The 20,921-nt window shown below is 39.5% G+C and overlaps 1 protein-coding gene across 1 annotated transcript in view; it reads left to right on the forward strand.

Moving 5' to 3' along the window:
• Eya4 (EYA transcriptional coactivator and phosphatase 4) overlaps positions 1 to 20,921 on the forward strand; it is a 253,733-nt gene that overhangs the window by 1,220 nt on the left and 231,592 nt on the right. The gene's annotated exons all lie outside the window — the stretch shown is intronic.

Genomic DNA, 20,921 nt, shown 5'->3' on the forward strand with positions numbered 1-20,921 from the left:
AAATTAGAGGCGCCTTGTCAGAGGAGTCGCTTTCATTGGCTCCAGGCGTGGATACCATGGAGCGATTCTAACTTCTCCAAACCGGAGGACTGTGTTGGGGAGAGCAGGTTTCTCCCTGAGCCGCTTGGGTCTGGGGAGGCCACGGGACTCGAGATTTGGAGCCTGGTGAAAAGAGACTCGGAGGCTGACCGTGTGAGCCTCTTTCAGTTCGCACCGCATAACAACCCAAACTTTTCAATTTATTTTTCTGTTAGCACTTAACTTTTATTTGTATTCAAGATTCAGAACTACTCTGAGAAAAATTAGGGAGTTTTTGACCGGCTGAGCGGTAGCGAAACTTAGGGAGAACTGTTTGATTTTTTTCACTTTACCCTTGGTTGGGGTTCACAGGTACCCTTCTTTCAACTTTCCGGGAGGCTAACGGGGTGGTGATTTGGGTGGGATCTGTGTGGCCTTTTCCTCCCTGGCTGCCTAAAGAGCTGGAGTCATTCAGGAATCCTTATGAACTAGAGAGCCGCGAGGAAGGTGCGCATCCCCGGCGCAGGGACAACCTAGGTGGCCGCTAGCTCCAGGAACCTGTGTGTTTTGGTTTCTGCGCAATTCCACGTGGAGCACCCCCGTGTGCGTGTGTTGTGTACTTGATCTGTGAGGAGGTAACTGGAGTCTCGTGTTCAAACCCAGTGGGCCCTTGGCCATTAATTTGCTTTCCTGGCTGTCATTACAGACACTTCCAAAATCTGATACCTAAAGGGATCCAACAGGTTGGGTTTCACATTAAGAGCCCATACTTAACAGTTTTCTTTCTCCCGTACCCGCTTTGGCTCAGCACTCTGGGATCAACGTTATTGTTGGAGTGAAATACATCTTCTCGAATATGGCATTTTGTTGCTCTTCCCTTAGCGATCGCCTTTTTGCACCTTAGGGCATTTGCCAGTTTCAGCGCGGGCTCCTGGGGGACTTAGGTGGGAGTCTTTAGGAGCTTTTAGCAACTGCGGATTCCCATCAACAACTTCTGAAGTTTCATTTACCCATGGGTGACTGACAGCATTCAAAACGGACCATGAGATTTTGTTTGTTGCGTTTTCCCACCTTTATTTAATTCTAATTTTTATTTTTAAGACTTCTCTAGGACAAGATTTGTATTTGATATAACTTCTCAGTAAAGTTTTATATTTAAGCAGAAACGGTGCTACTTTTTTGTTTGCCTTTAAATAATGCAATGCATATGCTTATGTGTGTAGTATATGCATATATCCATATATACTCATACCTGAGAAACAAAATCTAGACGAGTCAGAAAGTAGAGAATTCTAAAACAAAATACTTTGATACGTTTTATGGTGTGCTTTAAGAGATTTGTATTCAAAGACATTTTGTACTTTAAAAAAATAATATTAGTCCAAGAAATAGAAAAGCAATAGCAACACAAGACAGGCTTGTGTGTGTTGAAGAACTGTCAGAACCCTGAGTTTGTGGCAAGAATGCTCAAAATAGATAGACATTCCTCACTTTTACAGCCCAGAAAAATAGATTGTTCCACCTGATTCAAGGTTGTAGGCAACATGAGGGTAAAACATTTTTAGAGTAATGTCTGAGCATGGATGTTAAAAACAAACAAACAAACAAACAAACAAACAAACAGCAAAACCTTCAACAGCAACAGCAGCTTTGGCCTTAACATAGCTGAGCTGGTTTTAAACCTCATATTCTTACAAGGACCAGACTTTGTCCTCCCACAAGTGAATGTCTGAAATAGGGAGGTTTTCAAAGCCTATTCACCTTTGTGAAGCAGGTGAAAATGAAGAGGCTTTCCCACTTTAACAGCACCTCACCGAAGGGACTCTCCCAGCTATACATGGGAAAACGTTTGCGATTCTTCCCATTCACTGAACATTACAAAGGCTGGCTTCTCATTTCCAAAGCGAAGCTGTGCATGTGTGTTCACATGTGGGGTCATATTAGCTAACATGTTAAACTAAAAGACCTTCAAAAGCCTACAATGTGTGAAAATAGATTGACTTAAGAACTATTTTATTCTCATTAAGAAATAGAGACATGGGTGTTTAGGCATTTTCTAGAAGCTGGATGAAAACCATAGAAAAGTTTCTTTTTTCAAGAAATATTTGCAGGTGAGTGGTTTGCCATTTTAGCGTGTGTGTGTGTGTGTGTGTGTGTGTGTGTATGTGTGCACGTGCACACACACATGTTATCCCTCTTTGGTTTAAAAATAACATATTCTTCATCTGTAAATTTTTCTTTTATTTATATTGTGATTTACGGTGTAAATAAATTTTACGCAGCAATGGGAAATACAGTGTCCAGTTTCATGTTTTTAGTCACTGGTGCAAGTTCTGCATGGCTGATGCCATGTCTAAAAATATATTTATGTGGCTTGGCACTTCATTTATTAAATGTGATGAACCAGAATTAAATCGTGTAGAAATTTTGAAAGGGTAAGATGATAGAAAAATCTGTGGCAGTTGGTAGAAAAGTTGGGGTTTTGGAAAATGCACATTCTAACTTTTAGATAATAAAATTAAAGTTTTTTTTTTCACTGTCATGCAGGGGAAGTCCACAGGTTTTATGCAGAATTTAAGAACAATGATAACCCCTTTTGAGATTCAGTGGAGTGCTAAGCAATTTAGGAATTGTGAGCATTTATTCTGTTTTTGCACTATCTTCACTTCCCCTCTTTTCTCTACTGGGTAAGCTTAAGAACACTCAGCATTCAGTAAGAGCAGGCCCCCTCCCGGGGAGTTTATTCACCATCGTTCTGTAGTGCAGCTGCTGATCATATTTCATGGAGCTGTTAAAGCACTTAAAACCTAAAATTAGGTACTGTCTGGTTGTAAATATTTCACATCCCTCATTTGAGAAACAAACAGAAAAGTCTGCCATCAAAAGTACGGAGTCCTATCACGGAAGAGCTGGGCAGACCTTTCCCAATGGCTTTAGCTATCTTCTGGGTGAGGATAAAACCCTGACAGTTTCTTTTTCGAATGAATATTCCCCCTTCCACATTCTCAACTCTTACACTGTGTGTCTCAGTGGAGTATCTTAAACTAATTGTATTCAGAAGTACAGTTGGGGGATTTTATTACAATGGTTACTAGGTGAAGGAAATCAACACCACCCGGAATGGATAGCGGTGGTGTGGACAGGCTCCTCTCATGGAATTTTCCTGGTGAACTTAGAAACGACATGCTCTTTCAGGCGTTTGCCCTCCAGATGGGTTAGGTACAAGAGTGTGTTGAACTGTTCCTATGTTCAGTTATGCATCTTGCAGCTTGATGTGTTTGAGTGCAAGGAATTGAATATTCATTAAATTGTGCGTGGAGCCAAACTTGGCGTCCTTTAGCCAGAACTTGAGTGGAAGAAAATAAACAAGAGCCACATATTCAGAAGTCTCACAAGCCACTCTGCTGGCTTTAAGAGGTCTGGAGACTTTGTAAACATTACCGTCACTTAATATTGCTGTGGCATAGCACATTAGAGTGTGCCCTAGTGATGTGTCACTTTCCTCTGAACTTCCTGTGTTTTATTTTTGCTCTATCCATGTGTTGGTTGTAGAGGGGTACAAAAAATACCCGAGCACACCACTACCATGCCCTCCTTTCTCTTTTCCAGAAAACGACATGACACTGATTAATTTTAAAAACAGAAACCATTTTGAACCAACCGTCAAGCTCACATTTATAGGGAAGGGTAAGACGGTTCTGGAGAGCTGCCTCCAAGTCTCACATGACCTTTGCTGTCATTCAAAAGTGCTAATTGATCTTAGCACTGACCTAATAGTATAGTTTGATATTTGAAACCTGTCAGTATTGGCCTAGCCTTTTTCTCAGCCTCCAATTTCAGTACATGGTCGATAAAGAAAGACGGTGTATAAAAACATCAGAAGTGTTTCCCCCTATCAAACAATAAATGCAATGTATATGATAAAATATACCCATAATTTAAACCATTTTTTACATAGTACTAAGCTATTTTATTTTAATATCTGTTCCGACCACAGAAAAAAAAAACCGTGTTGTCATATTAGAACATTTAGAACTAGCTGATAAGTTGTTTTGTTTGGTTGGAAGACAGTGTCTGTTATCACATTTGAATATTTTCAAACCGAAGTCTCATTATACCAGTAAGATGTAGATGTCAGGAAATTTTATATCTAAGGTTATATTTTCTTAAGTATATTTATATCTTAAAGTATGCTTTTAAATAAAAACAACTAAGGGTTGCCAGACAGCTCCCATTGCAAGTCAGCATCCAGTGGGCTCATCGGGACCTTTCTGATGGGTTAGCTAGCCGCACTGTTTTCCACCCTTTATGGGTTTAGCTGATCTTCATCCGTTCGAGTACACTGTGAATGAGTGAAGCTGATGCTTTTATTCATCCTATTTTGCTGGTGAATATTTTGAAGTCCAGTTTCATAGCAACAGAATGAAGCCAAGATCCTAACTTGTCAGTGTGACCCGCCACCCTTCTCCACAAGCAGCAGGCTAGGCACTTGCTCCCACCAGCTCTGTGTGGGACTTTTATTCATTACCTAAAAGAAACTAGATATTAGGAAAATAAGCTTAATTGTACATTGCATTTTAACTGTACTTGAAATTGAAATTGCACCTCTAATTTTGTGATGTTGTTTAAAACAGGCCACAAAAGGTAATGAACTGAAACATCTTTAAATGTCCATGTATTTTATATATTTATTTATTTGTGTGTGTGTGTGTGTGTGTGTGTGTGTGTGTGTGTGCTTCTGTGTATAGGCTGGAAGACAACTCGTGGGAGTTGGTTCTCTCTTTCTATCGACTAGCCAACTAGGTTCCAAGATGGAACTTGAGTCTTCTTCAGTGTTGGTGCCTATGTAAGAAAACATAAATAACAGTCAGCAAGGGCTTGGTCCAAACAGCCCAAATCAGAAAGGTTGGTGATAACTACCGAGCCTGTGGAAACACTGCAATCATCAAGAGTTCAAGACCATCTCTGTGGAATATTTAATTTACATGTAGAATTTTCTTTGCTTCTCATGCTTTAGCCTTTGGTTTGACGTCATCAGTTTTCTTGTTGCTGTCTCTGCTCAAGCTTGAAACCTGATTAAGAATCAATCCACACCTTTATGTTAAGCCATCTAGCAAGGAACAAAATGCCCAAGTGTGTGCATTGGGTTTCTAGAGGAAGCTTAAGTTGGAAGGGTCCCATTCAGGTTTCACAAGTCCTTTAAATTTATATGCTTATTATCCTTTGCATGTATAAGTTTTCTCTCCAGGTGAACATTTTTCCCTACTAATACCTCTTTTAAAACTTTAATGTATTTTTGTGGGAAGTCAGTGGTTCTCACTGTTATGTGTTTATCTATTTAGCGTCAGGCCCCTTTTATTCAAATGAAAGCTGGCCTGTGCCTGCCAGGGAGATGTCAGGGCTCTGTGTGACTCAGAAGGGCATAGCCTAAGAATTGCTCACCATGCTCACCTTTCACCCTCAGTGCCCTTGGAACGCTCTACGAGAATCTCTGGGTGTATGGAAAATATTGCAAAAACGACGAGCCTTTTTGTGACAAAACAGTTCAGGGTACCTGCTCTGTATCTACACAGTGTATCCTCTTGAAAAGTGGTGGTGTGAGCCTCTAGTCAGAGCTATTGGAAAGACTGAGGCAGGAGGATCACATGAACTATTTTTGACCTCATGAACTGGAGGTTGGCTGTGTCATATAAGGAGACCCCATCTCACAACAAGCAAGCAAGCTCTCAACTATCACAGAATATCCATCTTTGTACTCTGCTCACTTGACTGTAACTAGAACATTCTACTCACTGATTTCTGACTTTAACACTGAGAACTTAAAAACCAGTGCAAATGTTCTACACGTATAGTTTCTTGTCTTGCTGAGGCAGGGTTGTGAACCTTAGATACCTCTGTGTGAGCTTTCCTGGAACAGCTCTTCTTTAAAGTCTACATGGAGACTTTATCACCGGCTTACATTCATTTGACTTGATTTTCATGTAAATTATTGCTGCTGTTTCAATTATTCTTTCCCCCTTTCTTTGCAAAACGGAAGGGGTATTTCTCCTGAAAGACTCCAATTAAATCATAAAATTTTATATTCATATGCTATTAAATTTAATTCTGCTCACAAAAGCAACAGCATTAAGGTTGAAATTCTATCTTTAACCAACTAGCGTACCTCATACCAAGGAGGCCTAATTTCCACAAGGTCATATATACAATTCGCAGACCTCTGCATATTCCCCAAGAAGTCATCTTTTCATTACATTTCATCTCTGGCTTTGAACTCCCTAGCGCTCCAAGAATTGAAAAGACCCAAATGTTGCGATTAAGAGGTTGTGTATTTCTAATATAACATTCCCAGTATGCTGAAAAGGAGTCATGTCTTGGAGAGTCTACAGATCTCTTCCTTAGCTAATCCTTTTCCCCAAGCTTTTGTGCTTGGATGCAAATGTCTATTCGTATGCGGGTATGACCTAGGAAATTTTAGACAAATTTAATCACAATGTGGGTAAGTCACATTCAAATTTCCTTCTGCAAGTCTGCCTACTGTAAGCTCAAACTGTGTTTCTGGTAGGTAACTAAGAATGTACATCTTGGGCTGGGAAGATATCTCAGAAGAGAAACTGAATTCAGTCCCCCTTCAGAATCCACATTTTAAGAAATGTGGTGGGGTGTGGCAATATGCATTTGCAATCTCAGGGCTTGGGGCACAGCAAGTGGATCCTTGAAGGCTTTACTAGCCATCCAGCTTAGACTATTTTGCAAGCTCCTGGGCAGTGAGAGACCGTGACTCAAAAGAAAGGCGGACAGCACCCAAAGAGTGACTGCCCTTTGACTTTCATCAGCACACATCAGCACACGCATGTAGACGTGCACACAGTGGAGCATGCACTTACGCACACAATAAAATCTCAGTAAATATACTGAGAGCAAGAGATTGTTTTTATGTGAACCTTATGGGGGTAAGATGATGGTAATATTTTGTCCTGTTTCGATAGGATCAAAAGAATTTTAATTTAGTTTTATTAAATAGTATTAGTTGTTGCTTTTAGTTATTAAAGGCTTTCTTCATAGAAGTTGACTAAATGTTTTGGCACTTGAAAATTCCTTTTAAGTGCTTTTAAGCATTAGTACTACTGAAGACATGCAAAAATTAACATGAGATGAAGAACTTTACCTCCACTACTCCAGATATGTTGAAGATGTTGCAACTTTTTGTGCCTTATCCTGTTTTCACACCTTTCTCTCAGAATGTTTAGCACAACGGTTTAGTCACTGTAACCAACTCAGTAGGTTTACACCATATTGGATGGACACTGGTTCTGTATAGACTTGGCCACAGTATTCTTTGTCATAGTCTGTATAATTGTGACATATTAATGCTTCTCCTGGACTGTAAGTAAGTTTCATCTTCTTCTAAGAGTTTCTTACTTCTCAAAGATTCATATTTGGATTACAGTTATTTTCAAGTCCTGCTATAGTTAAATTTCTGCAGAAAACTCTCTGTTGCCTACAAGGCAAATTCCAGAATTCCCAACAGGATCTGCAGGGTCCTTCTTGCTTAGAACATTGACAAGACTGCCATTTTCCTCTCTCAACAAGCTCTCACAAGACATCTCTCTAGCCACAGGGAAAACTGCACTTCTCAAAACCACTTAGGCCACTCCCACTTTGTGTCTTTGTACATATGATCTTAACTTCTCTGTAGGTTTTCTTTGCCTCTCCACCTTCTGATTCTACTTTCTTCCCGAGATTTGAAATGCAAAGTATGAACTACTTCCTTCAGAGCCCAAGTCGGATTCTTCTTTTTCTTTCCTCCAAAGGCGCATAGTTTTTACCTTTAGCGTAACACTTGGCACGTTGACTAGAAGCACATGGCTGTCTGAGGTCTATTCAAGATGAGAACTAGTCGGAGGTCTCCGCTGTGTTTGTCATCATCTCCAGCACATGGTGTGTTGTTTGACACATCCGTCTGTGGCAGTAACATTTCCTCTGAGTGAAAGAATAAAGGAACTGTGTGGGAGAGAGCAACGGTACTGAGAGGCAACATCCATTTTTGCTGTGAGACTGGTAGCAGTTGGGGAAAAAACCAACCAACCAACCAACCAACCAACCAACCAACCAACCAACCAACCAAACAACCAAACAAACAAACAAACAACAAACCATGACCATTGCATGGCTGGAGAACTTATGATGAGCAACTTCAGGGATTTCGTATATTGACCCACTAGAACTGGAGACCTGAATCTGGAGCAAGGCCTAGACAATATGCGGTGTGTGTATATATACGTATGCATGAATATTTATGCACCCCTGTGTGTACATGCATGTATGTGCATGTGTACACGTGTGTGCACACACACATGCATGTGTGAGCCCATGTGTATATGTGTGCATGTGTTAGTGCATGTGGGGGAAGAATTGTTCACATGTGTGATATTTACCTAAGTATTGGTAACTCAGTGCTTTAGTGGGTAAGAGAAAAATTCTGAAAATGTGGGCATTTCATGGAACTTTAAAATGTGAGGGACCCAAATCCTAAGCATAATGGGAACCAGGATGTGGCTGCTTGGGTTCAAGTTCCAGTTCTGATAAAAAAAAAGGGGGGGGGCTTCAGAAAAGCTCGTTCAATGCTTCATATGATTTTGGCTCCTTTCTGGTGTGCAGTACAACATGCTGCATGAGTTTTAAAATGAGGATTACACAGGTACACCTATATAAACCATGAAGACTGATATCTCACGTGAGTGGTATGATGTTGGTTGTAAAACTCAGGAGAACACTTCCAGTGATTCAGATAGTTAGGCTTGTAAGGGGTTTCCTTCTTTGACCTTAAATTGTGAACCAACACTGTCTTTAATTGTGGAAATTGTGCATTCTGGGTCATCTTGGTAAATCTGAGGTTGTATTTGGATCTTTTTTGAAAATTCAGCCTACACAACTTACATTGTGTGATTTTTTTAAAAAAAAATCAAATATTTACATTACAATTATCTCATCCTATTTGGGCTTGAATTAATGTGGTTCCTTAACTAAGATGAACAATTATAAAGACACTATACAGTAATGCTATTATTTTATGACTAAAACCTGAGTCCCCACTTGCTTTTTGAAGCCAAAGGTATTGATTGACTAAACAAAGACACACGTTTTCAATAATTCATGGATGTGATGAACTCCATGTAAACTTAAGAAAAACTTTAGATTTTGCTTGCCTCATTAGTGAGAGCAGAACATGATTAACGTCTCTGTTTCCACCATTTGCCCCTCAGTCCTTGGATTGCTATCTAATGGACAGCAGGATGAAAGAAGTCAGAGTGGGAAGCTAACTGCTGCCTCTCAAAGTGCAGCACCTGAGCTTAGCTGTGTTCATCGGTACACATGTGAGACAGTGGATGCATCTTCCGACCCTGCCCCATTCATATGTTTCGATCATAGCATCTCAGATTCTGATTATTGGGGTTTAGGAGTGGAGCATTTGTTCAGGGAGTGTTTTCTTGAGCATAGTGGGATCCTGGCTTTACTTACTAGATTCCGGGAGACCCTGTCTCCTTAGAAATGGCAGTGTTTCTGGAGATGATCCAGTGTACTCGAGAGTACAAAATGTGCTCCTAGTTGAGAACGCACAGCTTAAGCAGATCTTCGTATCTCTTAATATAGTGAAAAGATTCCCAGAACCCCGCCTAAGAGGATTGTTCTCCTCCCAGTCAAGTGTGGAGAATCCTAATTCCTTCCTCCTGAGTTTAAATACAAACGCAAACAATTCTCATTGGTCTGTGTTGATAGCTGAATTTCACACTGAGAGGATTTACAGATAAGCTTAGGTGGGTTGACCATCTTCAGCATATTTTCCTTTTCAGTATTTTTGTTGCATCGGGTGTAGGGGGCAGACTTCTTGGGAGGAGATTCCGGGAGTAAATATTTATTTGAAGTACTTCTGCTAATTCTTCTTCTCATTGTTACTGTTTTTCTTCGCAGATACCCTTTACTTGCTTTGTAATAATGACAATTGGCCAATTATCTATCCATTTGTATGAACAAAATATTCAATAATAAGAAACTCTTTACTTTAGTGTATAGTGTCACAAAGGTTTCAGAGTGGAGCATTCTGGGAGACCCTGTTTTATACTGATAGTAAAATCAAAATACTTGATGAATTGAAAGATTCACCCATTTGTAATAAAAAAATTCAAATAGAGGTGGGCATTACTCAGTAGTAGAGTACTTGCGTAGGATGTACAAGGCTCTGTGTTTGATACTTATGGGAGGGCATGGAAGAGACAGAGAAATACGGAGAGAGATGTAGAAAGACAAACTCACACACAGAGACAGAGAGGGAAAGAGGAGAGAAAGAGAGAGGGGGGAGAAAAATGCAGGGGTTGCAGGTACATGGTGCCACTACACTGAACACAAAGAATTTTCTGAACATAGCTTTCAGTTTGTACCACAAGTTTGTAAATGTGAATTTAGTAACAATTGTACAGCTCTGAAGAAAGGAATAATTAAGAATAATACATTAAAAAATATTCTGTTGAGGTGGTACCAAACCTAAGCTTTTACTGTCTAGATCTGTGAGGCTGCTGTTTAACATACAGTTTATTTGAGTTGTTGTGGACCAACTGGAAGCCAGGCTACAGTCTGGGCATTTCTCCTGAACTTGTTAGGCACTGAGGGAAGACTTTAAAAGGAGGAAACAAAACAAAATCTAAGTGGGGATGACTGGGTCTCCAGCTCTGAGATGAGCGGGAACATTATTTTGAACAGTGAAATTTTAGTGTTATAAATACAGGATCACACTCACGTTCTTATGAGCTCAGAACAGTAGATGATTTTTTTAAACCTTATAAACTAGTGACTGGAAAGGTTTCTGAAATCCCACGCTATGTATTGTCTTAAGTAGATTTACTTTCTTTATATTGAGCCTATGAGTCATGTCACATGGGCAGTATCAAACGGACCTAGAGATTTCACATTATTCCACTAATTGATGCTCATGTAGAAGGCTCATAGAGAAACGTGATCACACAAAGAGAGAGAGAGAAGAGGTGGGAGGAAAAGAAGGGGGGAGAGAGATAGAGAATATCTTCTGTGGCTTATAATTACAACCTTTGAGTAGAGTTTTAGGGAAGAAACTGACTGCAAACAGAGTTCACGGTATGTGACCAGAGCATCTTTCTAAGAGAATCAGGATCTTGAACACATACCTGACAACGAGGAGGTGAAGTAGATGCTGAGGAATCCAATGTAGATGGGGCCATGATGGAGCGGTTAGGTTGGGAGTGATTTAAGGGCTTAAGTGCGGGGCTTTTGGACTCGGAGGGAGAGTTCTGCCTTATACATCGACAGGAAACCCAAAGAAGACACAGCAAACCTCATGCCCATCCAGGCACTCTACGCCAGGCATTGAACAGGAAACCTGGTAGCTGCTGAGGCACTGGAGAACAGCCAAAAACCCAGAGGTTCTGTTTTTCCAAATGAGCACTTCCCTGGTTCATAAATCAGAAAATTCCCCAGAGTATTTAACTCTTGTATCTACTTTCCCTGGTTGGTTTCTTGCACTGTATGTTTGACTGTGGAGAGATTTACTGATTTTTAGAATTTTTTCAGAAGGGGTATATAATACCAGCAGTCACTTCCTTTTCTCTCCCTGTTTTTTTTCCCCCTTACTCCCCTGCCTTCTACTATCCAAACTCCCTTAGCCCACCTACCTCTTTCTCTTTGCTTCCTATCTGGGCAAAAACATATATCATCTGTCAAGGTCAGCTCCAATATCACCTCCTCTGGGAAGCCTTCCCTAATGCTTGGGAAGAATTAATTCTTTTCTCTGTAATACCATAACATTCTGTTGAGGCTATTAATATAATGGCATATTGTGTTGGGCTTAATTGCATTTGAATTCGTTTGCTAGAGAAATTCGGAACTCACTGACAAGAAAGACCACATCTTTGGTCCTCTGTACCCGCTACAATGGAAATATTGATGGTAACTGAGTAGCTGGACTAGTGCATGTGTGCTTTCTAAGAATGTATGCTAAGCTAGATATCCACAGGAAATGAATCCTGTTTATGGTTTAGAAGATTAATTAATTTTCTATTGCTTATAGGCATGGAAATCATTTGTTGTCTATTACCTGTTTTAAATTATTTAAAGTTTTTTTTAAATGCCAGAGTAGGGCTACTTTTCTAGTGGAAGATAAACACCCATCATAAACTGGCATTTTAAGTCAACTGAAAGATTTTTGATCGAGGGACCATGGCGCTCATACTTCTTGTTCTTTTCTAGAATCAAACATTGACTTCTTCAGTTGCTTTCTGACGAAATACAATTTTTGTCATTTAAAGAACAAAATGCTTAACCTGCAGAATTAAGGGTTCCATCTGAGAGGAAGTGTGCATTTTTGTCAGTGTTTCAAACCTAGGGCCCAGATCTCCCTGATGTGTGAGAAGTACATGAAGCCGTTGGTGAGAGGAGTTAAGTCTTTGTTCAGTTACAGTTGAGGAAGGAGCTGGTTTTGTTCAAGTTTCTTGTGGTTTGTTTTTAGGCATTTTCCACAGAGAGATGAGCAAGACCCTTCAAAACCACAAACTTGCTTATGTAGGGGGAAAAAAACCCTTCCTGTGTCCAAAAATAACATTAAATTAAGACTATTGTTTCCAATAGCCTCAAAAATTGTGGTTTTACTTCCTGGTCTGCATCATCATAGATGAAGTACGCACTTGCACTGCATCACAATGAAGCAAAGCTGCTCATGGTCAGAGGAGGAGCAGAAGAATAGGCGGGGCCTAACTGTTCCATTTTTTTTTAATGCTTCAGTAAGTGACAGTAAATAGGTTGATACAAACGAAGCTAGAATGAATAAATATAAAACCCAGTGCCTTAGACACTCTGCATGATGCTTTGTTTGTGTCTGACATGGAGTCACAGACTGGAGTCTGAATAGCTGTGTGCATGTCCAAACTCTGCTACTCATGAGCCACAGTTGTAGGAGTAAATAGTGACAGCAGCAGTAACTGCCTCATGGAACTGAGAGAAAGGATAATTGAGGTTGCGCAGGGCAGACAGTTGGTTCAGTACCAGGACCAGGTTCCTTTATAAAATTGATTCCTTTGAATAAACTAATGGATGTATTTACTATTCTGCCTTCCCCAAAAGAACCAGCATTATAATGCATACCACTAAAGCCAGTTCTTTGACTGTAATCAGTCTTTTTTTTTTTTTTAAATACTAACCATAGTTGTTGCAACACTGAAACAAAGACCCTGAATGGTTACTATATAATAAGGGCCCGGCAACCCTGGACAAGTTACCTGTGAGGAGTAACTGGAAAGGGACAGGAGATAGAGTCCTACTGTCTCAGTGTTGTATTAATTGTTAAGAGACACCATCACCAAGGCAGCTCTTACAAAAGAAAATATTTGTTTGGGGCTTCCTTACAGTTTCAGAAGGTTAGTCCATTATCATGGTGGGGAGCATGATGGTACTCAGGCAGATGTGGTGCAGAAGAAATTCAGAATTCTATATCCAGATCCTCCATCAACAGGAAGAGAGAGCCTCTGAGTCTGACGTCAGCTTTTGAAAAACCTCAGACCCCATCTCCAGTGGCATCTTTCCTCTAACAAGACCACATCTCCTAATCCTTCCAAAGAGTGCACTTCCTGGTGGTCAAGCATTCAAATCTGTGAACTCATGGGAGTTGTTTTTATTCAAACTACCACACCTACAATGTTCATGATTTTATTCTTTGTTTGCTAGCTAGTGGCATGGATATGTCTATTAAACAAAAATTCAGCAGGTGTCAACTTTTGTGCCTTTTGCGAATATTTATGTGCATATTTTGGTGTGTGTGTGTGTGTGTGTGTGTGTGTGTGTGTACACTCATGGTGAAGATTCTGGTCAACCTCATGCATCGTTCCTCTGTAGCTATCTACTTTGTTTTTTTGTTTTTTGAGGCAGGGTCTCTCACTGGGACATGTCGTGAATTTGCCTACCTCTCCCCAGAGCTGAGATTGTGTTTGCTACAATGCCTGTCTTTTAGTGTAGATACTATGATCAAACTAAGATTCTGATACTTGTGCAGCCAGCACTTTTCTTGCTGAGTTATTTTTCTGGGACTTGATTTGTGCATCTATTATGTATATATTATACTTTATTAAGCTGTTAAAAATGAGAATATATTTCTAGTAAGGATTGAATTTCGTACTCTTTGCCTTTTCTACCAATCACAGTAAGTTATTCCCTGGTTTGCTTCATTTTTGACATTTTTTTTGGTTTGATAAAATATACAAATAAAAGAACTAATGGAAGATATAACTTATTTGTATTTCTATTGCCAGGCAAACTCATTGATTGTCTTAAAACTTGCTTTTGCTATGTTGAAATTTGAACATTTACCCCCCTCACTACACTGACCCTATATCAGTACATACATACAGTTTTGAATTTTTTTTTTCTGAGACAGGGTTTCTCTGTAGCTTTGGAGCCTGTCCCGGAACTAGCTCTTGTAGACCAGGCTGGCCTCAAACTCACAGAGATCCGCCTGCCTCTGCCTCCTGCGTGCTGGGATTAAAGGCGTGTGCCACCACCGCCTGGCAGTTTTGAATGTTTCTGTTTATCGTATACATGGTTTCAGAATCTAACTGCCCTTCTCTCAAATGTACTTGGATTTGCATCCAGGTTTTTATTATTTAAAAGAGTTTCAGTTATTTATTTTTGCTTTTCTGTGCTGGGGTTAAATCCAGGGCCTGCACATGCTTCATAGAAGCTCACTGTGCTAAATTCCAGTCCTTTGGTGATGATCTTTACATGGCTTTCTGTATGCTTGCCAAATTCTCCTATAGTTGAAAAAGATGAATATGGGATTAGTAGGTGAAGGCGTATGTGCATTTTTCACAAAGGCTGACAAGATGCTTTGGAGAAAGCTTGCTCTACTGCACATCAGGAGAAAGCTATACTGCACATCTGTGTGATGAGGCTGAGGTTTCCCTCAGAAAAGCCAACTGCAAAAAAAAATTTAGCATTGGAAATATTGATATTTCGGTTAACAAGAATATTTATGAAACTGAATTTTTGAGATACATATACTCATTGTAAAAGGGTTAGGAAAAATATGCTTTTTAACCATGCACATAAAAATATGTGTGGTTGCTGGGTGGTGTTGGTGGTGCACACCTTTAATCCTATGATTTGGGAGGCAAAGGCAAGCAGATCTCTGTGAATTCGAGGCAGTCTGGTAACCAAAGTTTCAGGACAGCTAGGGCTGTTACACAGGGAAATTCTTTCTTGACAGACAAAACAAGACAAAACAGAACAAAAATGTATGATAGATATAATTGTTAACATAAGACTTGTTATACTCAATTTCATAAATATCCATTGTTTATATTTACAATTCTTGAATAATTGGTAATAGTTCTTAAACTAATTGGTAATAAAATATATACCAGTGTATGTTGTACTAAAGTTTTTACTTAACAATGTCCTTATCAGAATAGTTATGGTTGTCTCCAATTGATATGATTGAGGAAAGCTTATGGGGAATTATATGTTATTGCTTTATTTAGGATCTATTGTGTGTCAGACATGGTCCAAAGTATCATAGATATAATTTTTAAAAAGTTTAACGTATAAATATGTAGATATGATAGTAATGTGGAATTGCCTCATTTGGAGGATGCTAATAATATTAGTATGTGTGAAACAATCAACCATGTTGGATTCGTCAATTTATAAATCTGAAAATACAATCTTTTCCATATCAAGATTAAACTAATGTATCCCAATATGAGAAATTGCTTCTTAAACTTGGTTATCAGAATGCAATCAACATGCAAAGTTTGAAGCAGCATGTTCAATATCATATGCTGTTCTTTATGGGCGGACTCTTATGTTAGATTCTTTATATGCAGATAATTCATTTTCCACAGTTCTGATTAAGATTATAGTTGACTTTCAATGGTTATCTAGAGCCTTTAAAGATCCATCCAACTCAAAATAACTAACATATTCCTTCAGCGTTGGAAAAATATGCCTATCAATTTTTGTGTTTTTTCCCCCTGCAGAATTTCCTGTTATTCTAAGGGATTCACTAGGACTTATGCACATAAAACTGAAAGTTATATTACTGTAGGGAGATTGCTCTGAGTCCCTGAGAAGGAGTGCCCTTGCTAACTTAAGTACGGCGTGTATGTAGAATAGCTAACATTTTCCTCCCAAGAAATTTCATGTACGGAGTTAAAACACTCTTAAATTGATTAAGGGTTTGTTCTATGTTTCCAGAAGCACTCAAGAGTACTTTTATGGTTATAAGAGTAGAGTGCATTAGGACGCCAGAAACCAGTGAATACGCTGGAGGCCCTCAAAACCATGCCCAGCATTCCTGACTTTACCATATAAACATGCGGGGTAGCCTGGAAAAACAAAACAATTCTCTTTGCTCCAAGGTAGGAGCGGCCCGTGAAGATAGTACGTTTACTCACTTGAATATTAATCTGATACTTTCCCTGTCAGAAGTAATTTTTACTACTTAGCAAATGGAATGGAAGGGCAATAAATATGACTGATATTTGTTTCTCAAAGTATTATTTTACATTGATCTTAGCTATTACCTTTATACTTCTTGGAAAGCATAACATAACAACTATTACAGTATTTTGCCTATTAATCAGAGAAGCTAAAGAGCGTTTTATAGATGTTGAATCAAAACTCTCCCCACTGTGAGAGAATTAAATTTCAAGCCATATATTCCTTTTATAGGGTGAGAAACTGAAATATGGAGAAATTACAAGATTTTCCTAAAGCCATACATTGAGTCATGGCAAACATAGAAATCTAGGATTCTGTTTGCCTGATTCAATCTGAAACTCCTTAAAATGCTCCGTTTCCTGGCCCGTGCTTGAGAAGTTTTTCCTTATTTAGCAATTTATCCATTCATCATTCTTCATACATACATTGAAAAAGAATTGGTGTTTTTGTAAGATTCAACTTTTGGTTACAAAGATTAGGTATGCTATCTGGCACTTATGTATCCTACGTATTGTTTCTTGAAGCACATTTTATCCCCCCTCCACCAATGAAAAATAATTTGGGGACTCAAACAAATAAGAAGGACTGTTTGAGAGTGGGACATAGTAATGGTCATAGGTAGCACGGGAGCCTCTCTCAGTTGCACATACAGCCCAGCCAAGTGCTGGAGCTGCAATGTGGCAGAAGCCGTCCTTGGTAGGATGGAGCAGAGTAGTGACCACGGGATGCTAGTGCTCATGCAGAGCCCCGAGGGAACAGTGTCCTCATCTCTAAGACCAAATGTTATTTTAGTGTAAATTTAACCAACATTATAGCAATCCTTACTCAAGCTTGCTGAGTTGTTACTTTTCTGTTTTTAAGTTAAAATATAAAATAATGTCATCGCTTGTGACATCATTATAGATGTGTATCATACTTTGCTTTTATTTATTCTCCAACTGCCCTGTGTTCCTTCTCCCCTTTTCGTTTCTCTGGTCTCATCCCTCCCTCCAACTAATTCCCGTTATACTTTCTTATCCCCTTCTCTGTCTGTCTCTTTCTATGTGCACACCTGTTTACATATTATTTTACATATATCAGATAATGGGACCTTGGCTTTTTTGATTTTGAGTTCTTACCTTAAAAGTTTTCACTTAGTGTGATCTCCTTCATTACCATTATAGCCTATATCTTCCAAGTTTACTCTGCCTTTGCCTTTTCATTCATACAAGCAGAAAGTTCTTGATAAAGCAAGTAGTATTTCTCTGGACCTTCACCTCCTACCTCTCTGTTTCCTATGGTGACTGCCAGCAAGGCACTTAAGTAACTTCTCAGAAAGACAGAATGTGGTACCTCATGGTATAGCACCCTCTAACATTGGTACCATCACTCCTCCTACAGGAAGGGAGGGAAGAAGAAGCATTTCTTGTTTGTTTTCCTGTCTTTTGGTGGCTCTTGCTAACAGAGCCCAGCATCTCTGTACTTGGAAAACTTCTCCCAGGAGGCTTGTTGGACCCAAGACCATTTGTACCCCTAAAATACCAGTGCACACATTGCATAAAACCAAACCAAGTGCTAGGCAAACCAAACCTCCCTATAGTTTAAGTATAAGTATATTTTTTTCCTTTATCTTTCCTAAAGAACAATTTAGTTTCAAGTGAACTAACTGACTAACTAATTAACTAAACCTTAGGGTCTTTTGCAAAGGTGCATTCTAACTGCTTTGAAAATTTATTGCTATTTCAACCAATTGGCTTCCTTTCATACACTTGGTTAAGTATAAATGCAATACTTGGGCATAAATTTCTGTGGACCTGTATCAGTACAATGTCAGTTTGTAATTGAGTGATCTAAAAATAATGATGTACTATGACCTAGTTCATATCTACCTTTTATTTCATGCGTTTCCTAGGTAATTGCACGTTGTGGTTGACTGGATTTGCCGTCATTTCTGTAGGGAACCAAGTATTAAGAGAAAAATTTCATTAAAGATGTGGTCTGCCTAACTAGGGGTATGAAAGGAAAACATGATTTAGGGGGCAGTGTGGGTGAATGCGTGTTCTTAATATCTCGCAGCCTGCCAAGTAAGTGAAGGCAAGATTTGGTTTATGATTTGTGACTCCGGTGGACAGAGCAGAGTGGAAGCTCTGACATGTGTGTTTTACACTAACACAGGGAAGAATTGAAACCCAGAAAGGAGAAGAGGAGGTGGCTTTGTTCCCCGAAGCTAAGAAACTTCAAGTAGTATATCTACAGAAACGTATCATTCTTAGGTAAATTCATACTGCTTCTTTCTTATGTTCCTTTTAATTCCAAGGCGAAGAGCTGCAGCTGAACCAATTCCATTCCATTCACAGATGTATCCTCTTGTCTTAGTTAGGGTTCTGTTGCTGAGACACAACACCATGACCAAAACCAACTTGGGGGAAAAAAAAAAGATTTCTTTGACGGACTCTTCCAAATCACTGTGTTCATCATCAAAGGAAATCAGAACAGGATCTCAAATGGAAGAAACCTGGAAGCAGGAGCTGATGCAGAGGCTTTGAAGGGGTGCTGCTTACTCAATTGTTCCTCATGACTTGCTCAGCCTACCTTCTCATAGAACCCAGGACCACTAGCCCAGGATGGCCCCATCTACAATGGACTGGACCCCCATATCAATCACTAATTAAGAAAATGGCCTACAAGTCTGCCTAGAGCCCAGTCTTAAGGAGGCACTCTCTCAGTTGAGGCTCCCTTCTCTCAGATGACTATAGCTTGTGTCACGTTGACATAGATAAGACTAGCCAGCATCCCCATATCCACTCTCCTCCCTCTCACTTCTGCCCCCTATCTCCTCTCCATTCATTTCCTGTCTTTCCCTTCCTCTCTCTCCCCAGGTTTCCTTAAAGTCCAAATGTTCAACGGAGAAGCATGTGGGGTTATTAAATTTTTACATTAGCACTCAGGAAGCTTTTGGATTTGTAGGCACTATAATGGCAAGTTTTCCCCTCAGGGTGAACCTACTTTGAATGCAATCACAAAGTCAGAATACAAAGATGCTTTGCTTTCTAGAGAGAGGATACTCTATGTAGCTCTGGGTAGCTCAGAGTCACTAAATAGACTAGACTGGCCTTGAACTTGCCGTGATTCCAAAGCCACTGTTTCCTCACTTCTGAGCTTATAAGTGTGCACCAACATATTCACCTTAAGGAATGAATTTTATACTCTGATACTACATGGAAATTTTTTCCGAGGAATACATCTTCAAATTTTCCTGGAAACTATGACTATCTTCCCTGTTTCACCAACATTTAGTAAGTTAAACAAGTAAGTCAATAGTTTGCTTTTATTCACTGTAGATACAATTCAAATAAATTCAAATAAATGGCTTGGATTAGGTAAATCAAGTTTACTACAGCAACAAATATCTCATGTTTACTTTATTATTTGGGGAACCTCTACCCTAATAAAAAGTATGTTTAATGGGTACCAAACTTTAATTGCTGAGAAACTGATTTTATGGAATAATTGACAGGAAGAGTTTTTTTTTTTTTTTAAAAAAAAACCTGCTTTTGTTGCCTTTGACAACAAAGTAATAAATACTTGTGAAGTTTGTTGCCAAATTCACAAAATTTACAAATTTGTTCTTTGGTAATATCTGACTTTTTGGCTATTTTATTTATTGGTTTATTTTCTTAAAAATATTCAGTGTAAGCAGGGCGATGATGGTGCACGCCTTTAATCCCAGCACTCGGGAGGCAGAGGCAGGTGGATCTCTGTGAGTTCGAGACCAGCCTGGTCTGCAGAGCTAGTTCCAGGACAGGCTCCAAAGCTACAGAGAAACCCTGTCTCGAAAAAAAAAATATTCAGTGTACTTGGGTACAGTACACTGGAATAATATGGAATAATTACATACATGCAATGTCAGGATGAAGGAAGCTGAAGCCAAAGGATAGTGAATTGAAGGCCAGCTTGGCTGCAGGGTGAGATCCTGTCTCAAAACACAGGAAGTTTTGTGTGCATGTACATGTGTGCATGTGGTATATGTATGCATATGATCTTCATGTGTACGTATGTGTGAAGATGTGTGTTCCAGTACACAGGTGCCGTTCTTACAAGCAGAAGTCAGAGATGAACCTTGAGTGCTGGTTCTCACTTTCCATCTTGTTTAATAAGAGATACATTTGTTCTTCACCATCACTACACAGCCCAGGCTATGCTGGTCAGTGAGATGGGATTCTCCTGCCTCCATGCCCCATTTCACCATAGAAACTCCATGCTGTACCCAGATTTACATGAGTTTTAAAGACTGAAGCTCAGGTCTTTATGCTTGTTTGGAAAGCACTTTGCTCCTTGAGCCACCTCCCCACCATGCACATGTGTACACAAACACACACATGCACGCACACATACACACATGTGAGTGTGTG

Source organism: Microtus ochrogaster, linkage group LG4 (assembly GCF_000317375.1).
Source record: "Microtus ochrogaster isolate Prairie Vole_2 linkage group LG4, MicOch1.0, whole genome shotgun sequence".
NCBI lineage: Eukaryota > Metazoa > Chordata > Mammalia > Rodentia > Cricetidae > Microtus > Microtus ochrogaster.